The sequence below is a fragment of the Carya illinoinensis genome, chromosome 7, assembly GCF_018687715.1.
Source record: "Carya illinoinensis cultivar Pawnee chromosome 7, C.illinoinensisPawnee_v1, whole genome shotgun sequence".
NCBI lineage: Eukaryota > Viridiplantae > Streptophyta > Magnoliopsida > Fagales > Juglandaceae > Carya > Carya illinoinensis.
Genome location: NC_056758.1, coordinates 11,354,193 through 11,365,749, shown reverse-complemented (window position 1 = coordinate 11,365,749; position 11,557 = coordinate 11,354,193). Strand labels below are relative to the sequence as shown.

At 33.4% G+C, this 11,557-nt stretch overlaps 1 long non-coding RNA gene across 1 annotated transcript; it reads right to left on the bottom strand.

The window, feature by feature from the left end:
* Positions 1 to 8,306: 8,306 nt before the first annotated feature.
* Positions 8,307 to 9,350, bottom strand: LOC122315287. The gene is made up of 2 exons (XR_006243990.1): positions 8,937 to 9,350; positions 8,307 to 8,823 (listed from the first exon to the last, which is right to left on the bottom strand). It is a non-coding gene; the product is annotated as an uncharacterized LOC122315287 (long non-coding RNA).
* Between the last annotated feature and the right edge of the window lie 2,207 nt (positions 9,351 to 11,557).

Genomic DNA, 11,557 nt, shown 5'->3' with positions numbered 1-11,557 from the left:
ATGAAGGAGATTTTATCAAACAAGAGGAAATTAGGAGAGTATGAGACCGTGATGTTGACCGAAGAGTGCACCGCCATTTTTCAAAATAAGTTGCCACCAAAGTTAAAAGATCCAAGGAGTTTTACTATTCCTTGCACCATTAGAAACTCTTATTTCAAAAAAGTTTTGTGTGATTTAGGCACTAGCATAAATTTGACAAGTTTATTTTCCCTGCAGATTTTATTGTTTTAGATATGGAGAAAGATAGAGAAACCCCACTTATTTTTGGTCAACCGTTCTTAGCCATGGGAAGAACTCTCATAGATGTGCAACAACGAAAACTAATACTACGGGTGCAAGATGAACAAGTTACATTTAATGTGTTTGAGGCAATGAAATATCCGTCAACAACCGATACATGCTTCAACATAGATGTGATTGATGAACTTGTGGTAGAATTTTTGAAGAGAGTTATACAAGGGCACCACTTGAGGCATGTCTTGTTCAATCTGGTACTTCCGATTCTGAGAATTCCAAGATAAGCAATTGTGCACACTATTTAGAAGTATCTCCAACTTACTTGCCTAAAGGGAAGTCAGAAAACATAACATTGGGCGAAAGCACTACTCCACAAAAGCCATCCATTATTGAGGCCCCTTCTTTAGAACTCAAACATTTTCCTTCTCATCTTAAATATGCTTATTTACATGATTCTTCTTTACCCGTAATAATTTCTTCATCTTTCATAGGTCTTGAAGAAGAGAAGTTACTTCGAGTTTTGAGAGCTCACAAGCAAACTTTGGGATGGACTATAGCCGACATTAAGGGAATGAGCCCTTCACTTTACATGCACAAGATTTTAATGGAAGAAAATTATAAACCTACGGTGCAGCCACAAAGGAGATCTAATCCGAACTTGCAAGAAGTTGTAAAAAATGGAGTTCTCAAATTGTTGGATGTCAGAATTATTTACCCTGTTTCTGATAGCTCATTGGTAAGTCCGGTGCAACTAGTGCTCAATAAGGGAGGAGTCACAATGGTAGAGAATGAGAATAATGAACTCATCCCAACAAGAACAGTCATAGGTTGGACAGTGTGCATAGACTACCGCAAGCTCAATGGTGCCACATGAAAAGATTACTTTCCACTTCCTTTCATTGATCAAATGTTGGAACGGCTCACCAGTCATGCTTATTATTGTTTCCTAAATGGATACTCAGGATACAATCAAATCCACATTTCACTGGAAGATCAAGAAAATACCACTTTCACTTGCTCGTATGAAACATTTGCCTACCGGAGGATGCCCTTTGGTTTGTGCAATGCTCCAGCCACATTTTAACGATGCATGATGGCCATTTTTTCAAATATGGAAGGAATTGTACTTGGGCATAAAGTTTTTTCCAAGGGCATTGAGGTAGATCGAGCCAAAGTAAAGGTCATCGAAAAATTACTTCCACTTAGCACGATCAAGGGTGTGAGAAGTTTCTTGGGACATGTGAAGTTTTATCATAGTTTTATTCAAAAATTTTCTAAGATTGTTAAACCCCTTTGTTCTCTTTTGGTCAAAGATACTTCATTTAACTTTTCCAATGATTGTTTGTAGGCATTTGAACATTTGAAGAAGGAGTTAAGTTCAACCCCAATTATATGTGCACCAGATTGGGTACTTCCATTTGAATCGATGTGTGATGTAAGTGATTAAGCAATGGGAGTAGTGCTTGGACAAAGGAAGAACAAGGTTCTCCATGTTATCTACTATGCGAGTTATACCTTCACAGATGCCCAATTAAATTATGCTACTACAGAAAAAGAATTGTTAACCGTGGTCTTTACTTTTGATAAATTTAGATCATATTTAATTGGGTCAAAAGTAATTGTTTACACTGATCATTCTACTCTTAAATACTTGTTAGATAAAAAGGAAGCTAAACCAAGGTTACTTAGGTGGGTTTTACTCCTACAAGAATTTGGTTTTGAGATCAAAGACAAAAAGGGAACCTAGAATCAAGTAGCCGATCATCTATCTAGACTTGAGCACACAACCGAAGAGAGAGCCCCACTTTCTCCAATAAATGAAGTATTCCCAGATGAACAACTCTTTGTTGTATCTCTAACACAAGTTCCTTGGTATGCAGATTATGTAAAATACTTGGTAAGTAATGTGATCAATCCGGATTTTACATACCAACAAATGAATAAATTCTTTTCAGAGCTCAAGCACTACTATTGGGAGGAACCTTTCCTGTATAAGCATTATAGTGATCAAGTGATTAGGAGATGTGTACCTGAGGAAGAGATAGAGTTGATCCTAAGACATTATCATTCATTAGAGGTTGGTGGGCACCATGGAGTGAACAACACGGTAGCTAAAGTGCTCCAATCAGGTTTCTATTGGCCCACCATTTATAAAGATACTTATACTTTTGTTTCTTCTTGTGATAACTATCAAAGGAGCTATAATATTTCCTAGAAAAATAAAATGCCATTAAATAATATACTTCTTGTTGAGCTATTTGATATTTGGGGCATAGTTTCATGAGGCCATTCCCTCCTTCTTTCTCTAATCAATACATTTTAGTAACTGTGAATTATGTTTCCAAATGGGTAGGGGCTGTGGCCCTTTCTACAAATGATTCTAAAGTTGTGATGAATTTTTAAAGAAAGCACATATTTACTCAGTTTTGAAATCCAAAAGCAATAATAAGTGATGGGGAAAACATTTTTGCAATCGGCAATTTGAGGCACCCTTGAGCAAATATGGTGTTACACACAAAGTTGTCACTCCATACCATCCTCAAACTAGTGGATAAGTATAAATTTTCAACCGAGAGCTGAAACGAATATTGGACAAAACCGTGAGCACTTCAAGGAAATATTGGTCCAAAAAGTTAGATGATGCACTATGGGCATACTGGACAGCCTTCAAAACTCCAATTGGTATGTCCCCCTATCGTATAGTTTTTGGGATGGCATGTCACTTACTGGTGGAATTGGAACACAAAGCCTATTGGGCTATCAAGACTCTTAATTTTGACATGAAGATAGTAGGTGAGAAGAGGATATTACAACTTAATGAGATGAACGAGTTTCGACATGCATCCTATGGGAATGCTTGCATATAGAAGGAGAGAACCAAGAGATGGCACGATAGACACATTCTCAAGAGAAACTTTGAAGTTGGCCAAAGAGTTCTACTTTATAATTCCAGACTTTGCCTCTTCTGTGGATGTACTTACGATCCCGATGGTCCAGACCATTCATGGTAACAGGAGTTTTCCCGTATGGTGCCGTTGAGGTTTCTAACCACTCAAAACGCACATTTAAAGTTAATGGTCAAAGTCTAAAGCCCTACTTTGAAAAAGATTTCAACAAGCAAAAAGTCTCCATTGATTTGATTGATCGGTGATTCAAAGAAGGAAACGTCAAACTAAAGGCTATAAACAAGTACTTTTTGGGAGGCAACCCAAATTTCTTTCCATTATTTTATTTTGTTTTCATTTATTTTTCTGATTATTCCAATTTTATTTTGTTTTTCATGCTCTCACTTTTCAAATAGTGCAAATCCACGCCGTTGTGCTAGAAGAGCCTTCCATAGCATTCTTTTGAAACACACCCAGGCACACACACTTGAGAGTCAACACTGCAGCGCCCTAATGATTGCCTCAAATGTTCCCTAAACCTAGCATTGCACTCATGCAACATTTTCAAGGAAGTTTACTTTTATCCTTTCAATTTGTCATCTCTTTTAATTCTTCACATTGGGTATAATGTGTTCTTTAAGTTTGGGGGTAGGTGTCATTTATTTTAAGAGTATCTAGTTATTTTCACAAACAAAAACAGAAAAAAAAAATTATTGAAAAATTTTGAAAATCACAAAAATATTTTGTTTTCCTTTTGTTTTGTTTTTGGGTTGATGACCACAAGCCTATGATATTACCTAATTGAAATTGAGTTTGATTCTTGGAAAATGATAAATTTGTCTTGTTTGTGCTTAATTCTTGTGTTAGCTTGGGTTATTTCAATTTCTTTGAACACTTTTGCACAAGACCATGATCAATAAGCTGTTTTATTGGCTTAGAGTATATTTATGTGAATTAGATATTTTTTAAGATTTCACTGAACTCTAGAACCTATTTGATAATCTCTCGAGGCAAAATCCTAAGCAGCACACCACTAGAAAAATGATCTAGGCCATCTTTGGAACGTTTGAGCTTTTCTAGCCTACCCTAATTATCTATCTCCAGTCACCTCTTTGAACCTTAAACACATTGGTCATTTTTCTTTCATTAACATACATTTACAACACCTTTTAACCCTTAAACAATCATCCTACCTTTTCAAGAAAATTTGTTACTTGCTTAATCATTGGAGAAGAGAAAAAGTTTGTTAAAGAGTTAAAAGAGCAAGAGCAAGTTCTATTATTCTATCATAAAATAATAATAAAATAAAAAAATGAGAAAAAAATAATATAAATAATACATCCTGAATTACAAAAAAAAAAATAGGGGTTGTGGAAAAATAAACCTACAACTTTCGTGTTTCAGGTAGGGCCAAAAACGAACATCTTCAAGGACGAAACAATGCTTTAAGCAGGAGGTCAAACATCTGCAAAATTGGAATCATCAATGATAGAGATTCTTGATCTATATAGAGTTTCCTTCTTAACTCTTTAATCTTCGTTTTGTATAATTCTTATTATGAATTTCAGAATTATTATTGTTTGTTTTGATTAGATTATGAAGTAATTTCTATTACTAAGGCTACGATGTAGCCTCTTCATGAAAATCCCGAATCTTATTTCGTTGTGATCATAATTTTATCATTCCTTTTAAGTATACATCATTGAGTTTAATACCTTTAATTATTTGGCCAATAGTTGAATGATTTGTTGTGCATATTAATTCAAGAGATGATGCATATAGTTTAGCTTCGTATGATGTATGCCAATAAAAAATTAAAAAAAGAGAGAGAAAGAGAGAGAGAGAGAGAGAGAGAGAGAGAGATGAATAAATCGCTCATAAGTTGCTCTATGAAGTAAATGTAAAACTTTGTCTCTCTCTTCATTGGAGAAGTTTGTGTTGAATTTTCTTACTTTGAATTCCATACTAATTTTTTTCTTCTGCCATTACCTTAAGCCGAACATTACAAGCTTTTATTAAGACCTTTTAATCTTTGGTGGTGTGTTTGGACTACATAGTGGAGAGTTAATATGAAAAATAGGTAGATAAAATTCGAGAATCTCATTCTCGTAGAGATCAATCATAATTCAATCGAGTTTGCATAAATTGAGATTGGTTACTCACACACACACTTAAAGTGTTTCTTGTAACTTAAGCATGCTCTTGAATTACTCTAAAAACTTGTTAAATGTTTAGACTTTCCTTAAATCAGTTTCTTTATGCAATCCATGAGGCAATCATTGTGAGAAATCAACTTATTCTATTTGTTTAATTTTTCTTTTTTCTTTTTGCTCGAGGACTAGCAAATCTTAAGTTTGTGGGTGTTTGATGTGCTTAATTTCTATACAAGTTTTGTCATAGTTTTATTCTTCATTTTATACTCGTTTGTGTTTAATTGTCTTATTTATTGAAGTTTTATTTATTTTGGTTTAGAAATAAATAAATTGAATGAGTCATCAAGAGAATAGGAAACATTCAGTTTTAAAAATTCCTAAAGTACCCTTCAGTAATTGGAGGATAACTTTTAAAAACCTACAACTTTCATGTTTATAAAGGTAGGGCTGAAAACAAATATCTTCAAGGATGAAACAGGCTTCAAGTAGGAGGTCAAAAATATGCAAAATTGAAGTTCATCAACGATAGATATTCTTGATCTACGTAAAGTTTCCTTCTTAACTATTTAATCTTCTCTTTGTATAATTCTCATTATGAATTCCAGAATTATTATGGTTTGTTTTGATTAGATTATGAAGTAATTTCTATTGCTAAGGCTACGATGTAGCCTCTTCATGACAATTCCGAATCTTATTTCGTTGTGATCATAAATTTATCATTCCTTTTTAGTATACATCATTCAGTTTAATGCCTCCAATTATTTGGTTAATTGTTGAATGATTTGTTGTGCATGTTAATTCAAGAGATAATGCATGAAGTTTAGCTTCGTATGATGTATGCCATGAATTGAACGAAAGACAGGAATGTGCCAATGTGATTTGTGCAACTTTTATGTGAAATATTATTAATCTTAATGCACTCAAATGCTTTTAAATTTGCATAGACATATCGTGGGTTATCGTAGGTTGAGTAATTATAATTCTACTCGAGAGAGGGTCTTAGATAAGTTAGAATATTTCGCCGTCAAATAGGATGATAATTGATTGATTGTATGGTTAGGTTTTGGGATTTGATTGCTTAGGTGAGTCGGATGCCTTACTGTTTTCTTCTTGGGTAAAACCATCTTCTTTTCAAGTGTTTGGTCAATTCTTTAATTATTGATTTAATTTAATTTGTTGCTGTTTTTCTAATTCAAAATCCATCACTTTTCTTGATTTTCAAATAACTTAGAATTAGAACAATTTCAATAGTTAATAAGTAAATAGTTCTCGTGGGTTCGACATCTTTCTTATCATTATATTATTTGGTACGATTTCGTATAGTTGCGAAATTTCACAACAAGCCAGCTGACCAGTTACATCAACCTAGGGTTGGGCCTTGGGCTTTCTAAGGTACAGTTTGGATTGAGAGGAGCTCTCAACTCATCTCATTTTATTTCATCATTATAATTTTAACACAAATTAATACAATAAACAATTTAACTTTTTCAAATCTCAAAACAATATTCATATTAAAAAATAATATTCTAATAATATTTTGTTCAACTTTTATCTCAATTTATCTCATTTAACTCAGTATCTAGACCTAACCTAAGAGTTGGGCCTCACAAAAAACACTAAGGATAAGAAGAATGTACATCTTCAACATTACTATGACATTAAAAGAATCGTTTTTGACAAATTTAAAAATAAAAAATACCAGAAGGGCTAATAAGTTTTATTTCGCTTCAGTAGAAGCTCGCATTAATGGCATGTGATAAACTACAGCAAGCAACCTACAAGCCATTGGTTTCTTTTGGAAGATCCAGACAAATGAAAAACAGTAGAGAGATCACTTAGTGAGAATCGTTAACGTTTTGGGTACGTACGTGGAATCTTATTAAGTAACTTAATACGAGACTGATCTATAAATTAAGATTGTGGAATTTAGCTAAATGGAACTTCCAAACAAATAATCAAAGCTGGTTTGACAGCCTCCAACAACCATAAAAATTATAAAACATCAAACTTAATATGGTGCTCGATCTAATTCAATGCAGTCCCTCTCCCAAACCTTATCTAATGCGGTCCTACGTACCCACCACCCTCACACAGATTGTATATTAATAATTGGGAGAGAGAGAGAGAGAGAGAGAGAGAGAGAGAGAGAGAGAGAGAGAGAGAGAGAGAGAGAGTCAAAGTCTTTGAAGATGTAAACGTTAGGCAGTGACATTACATATCATATCAAGAAGGTAGAAGATCAAACAAGGCATATATAGTGGAATTGCATTAATAATCATGTGACCGTACGTAGAAAATTCATGACCGTGTTTTCTTGGGAATGTATACCCGCTCTTGTAAAAATCAACTAGAACATAGGAATTAATTAATCAATGACCTTTGTTTAGCTGATGTTTTTGCTGATGAGTATAACTTCACATGATATATGCATGCATGCCAAGTAATTAAACGGAATATTTTGGGTACATAGATAGCTTGCTAGCTATGACCACATAGGGGATTAATTAAGAGATCTAGAATTAATGAAAGGGAAAACCTTGCTATATATTTCCACTTCGGCATAGAAAAACTGAGATTTGCTCCAACCTTGTAATATTTTGGGTAATTTGATCGACCTGTACGAGATAGAAATCTAGCAATAATGATACAAAATTGCGTGTTTTCCCGGCTACAAAGTGTGAAAGGCCTGTGTGTAAAATATGTACTGAAATTCCAATCAATGTCCATTAGGAAAAATAAAAATAATGAGAGAACTTCATGACCCCAAGAAAGCTGAAAGCATGACCTCCCTTATGCTTTAAGTTCCTTAAAACTGTGATCGATGAAAATAAAAGAGAAAAAAAAAATCACTTTAATTATATATGTTCAATCACATCAATTGTTCCACTTGTATATATAATTTAAGTGGCCTTTTCAATTCGTGTATAAATAAAAACCGACTATAATTAATAAGAAGCATACGAGCTATTCTCGATCGGACGAATGATCTGATACCGATAATATTCAACCATTCTGAAAATAATTGACAGACTATATATCATATCACACAGATTTCATGCATGTCAGTGTTGCTTGAGCGAGAGAATTGAAAATACATGATGATTTGGCCCCAAGGGTTAACAAAGGAGGACAAAATCATATTCCACCTCGGAAACAGATACTGGTTTGAATTTCCTTCCCCTTTCCTTTGGGGTCAAACTCAATCGTCAGGCCAGAAAATCAAAAAACTGAAAGAACACATTTATATATATATATATATATATATATATATATTCATGCATAAATATATATGTATGTATATGCGAGTGAGGTTTTGATCTCATTTCTTGATCATGATGGAAATACTTACTGATCTAATGGATCAGAAACATAAGCAGCAAGGATTAATGCTTAAAACATCATAGATTGGACCAAAGATGTGTAGTTAGAAACGGAAAAGATGTTCCTCCAGATCCTAACGTATCCGATCTGTGACAGCCATCAGATCTCCCAAACAAAAGATTGACCCAAAATTCGTAATATCATTATAAAATACCAAGAAAAGAAACCTGCAAAAGTAAAATGAAATATAACTAATTTTGCCCAAACGATCGAATAAAATTCTGATGGAAGAAGATAATTAGATACCGAGTCTTGGGTTTTCTAAGCGAAAGAAACAAACCCTTGTGGTTGCTTGTAATTGAATCAGAACATGAAATTAGGGTTTCTAGAGATTAGGGTTTCCTCATGCTTTCCATCAACAGGTGAAACTGCCAGATGATCTATTCTTCCCAGGATAGATAAGGATCAGCTGAAGAAAGCACAGATCATGCTGGCAGCTTCAACTGTGAGTGGTGCACGATTGATCGCGCCCCATGATCAGTGTGCTGGAGGACGCGCATAGTCCCAGAGATCCCTCTTTTTATCTTCTTCTCCTCCATTTTCTGGATCTTCTTCCTCCGGATGTAGAGTTTGTAGACAAGAAAGAAAGAAAGGATATAAATAGAGAGAAATTATAAAGGAGTTCCATTGATCTACTATACATTTCAGGTGCACCCTTGCCTTCTTAACTCGTTATTTTTGTCTCTTGTGAAAATGATTCGACAAAATAGAAATTAGGTGACAAATCATCTTAGTGGTCAAGATTAATTGTTCATTGTCAATGATTCAATATTAATTATCAATAGTACAACTGAAAATAGGGATCATAATAATAATATTAATAGATTATAATGACAGTAATTTAAATATTAATATATATCAAAGACATCGATCTATGGTATATATCCTTAACCAGCTTAATTAAGGGATACATGGTAGTAAAATTGCTTGTGAAGTTCCACAGCTAATGATCATTTTTTTTTATTTGAATGGAAATTGTCATCATTCATTAATCAGATAAACTTAAATTCATTGATGAATATTACTTAAGACAAAAAAAAAAAAAAAGTTTTGCTACATACAAAGTCGTGTACTAATCTGTGTACCAATATTAATTCCTTCATATTCAAAATTTAAATTAGTACTATTTGTAATAAAATTTATTTTTTGACTAATCACTTAGATTGATGCACATATTAGTACGTAGTTGTGCTTGCAACTAGATTTTTTCATAAAAAAAAAAAATTAAAAAAATTGCAATATTAAGAGTATATATGATTATTTTTAAGACTCATTTGGAGAGTTTTATAATTTTTCATGTGGGGCTGAAATTTGAAATTGAAGCATTGGGGAATGATACATGATAAATTAAGGAAACAAATTAAAATGCATGCATGTGGTCCCTAGCTAAGAAAAGCAAATTGAATATTGTCACGCATGCACCAGTACCACATGGAGACAGGTTATTGAGAGTTTCTAAATCTCCTAATAATTAAGAGGCTTTTATAACTTTAGTTAGGTGATCCTTTCATGGCACCTCGCTCTCTACTTTTTGTGTGTTGTAAGGTAGGCATCACCCACGAGCCCCAAAAAGATGTAAAACAAAAGTATATACAGGGGACCATTTTGCATGGCTCCATTATATTAATACTGTTGCATTAGGTTCACACAAATGGAAGAATCTTAGCAAATATGTATATTAGATCATTGAAATATTAGAGCTTACCCCCCACAACTCTCTCTCTCTCTCTCTCTCTCTCTCTCTGTGTAAGTGTATAGCAGACACGCACGCAAAAGCAATCATGTGCATGGCCCGCCATGGCATTTACTTGAATTTTTTCAATATATATGTGTGTATTATATATATATCACCTTTATAAGTTTGTTAAGCGATGGTAGCATGCATGCTTCTTTGAAAAGTAGGAAGTCATTAGAAAATGCTAATTGCAACTTTAATGCATTTGATTGGGTACTAGGTATGCATAGAAAACAGTAATCATAGACTCTAGCTACTATGCGATTAGGTGAGTACCGTTGAGAGATTAGACATTAGTCTCTGTAAACCATCGGACTTTTCCAACAAGAGAGTATCATAGTTTTTGTGTGTGTGTGTGTGTGTGTATATACACTTTTTATTAAAGTTCTTGTGATTAATTTGTAAGATAGATCCCATGTGATATATATTCATTATTATTTTAATTTGCTTATTTAGGTTGTGTGGATGTACTTAGGTAGAAAATGTCATGTTTTCTTTTAAGAAAATTAATATTGGATATTCCCAAATACGGATGACATGATCATTATCCTATCCTATGAACACAATATGTCATTTAATTAAAATTGTTTATATAAATATTAATTTTAATTTGCACGAAATTTTATTAGAGGATAGAATTAATGTAGTAGTAGGGGGAATTGAACCCCAGTGGTAGTACTAGAGCCACGTTCTTCCAATTGGTGCAACCACTGGACCTTTTAAAGTTCCCAATTTATATGTGTGTGTATATATATATATATACACAATAGAATTATGAATATTAATTATTCTTGCATTTACTAGAAAATATGCAAGCAGTCAATTAAGAAACTTTTTTAGAATTTTAATTACTTACAAAACTTATATTCCCAAACAAAGAGTGCGTGAAAAGTAAATTTCTTAACTTAAACGTAGTCTTATATGTGAAAAAGGCATCACAACTCTTAAACCATCCTCATCAAAGATGAATTCGTTAACACCATTTAATTTAAAACTTTTATTTCTGAATATTAAATTGGAGTGAATACTTTTTAAGAAAAATATTTCAGCCGACCCCCACTATAACACAATTGGTCTTTTGTGACAGAGGAAAATGTCACAAAAAAAGACTAAAATGTCACTAAAGACATTTGGTGACGGTTTGAAACAGTCACGAGTACCGTCAC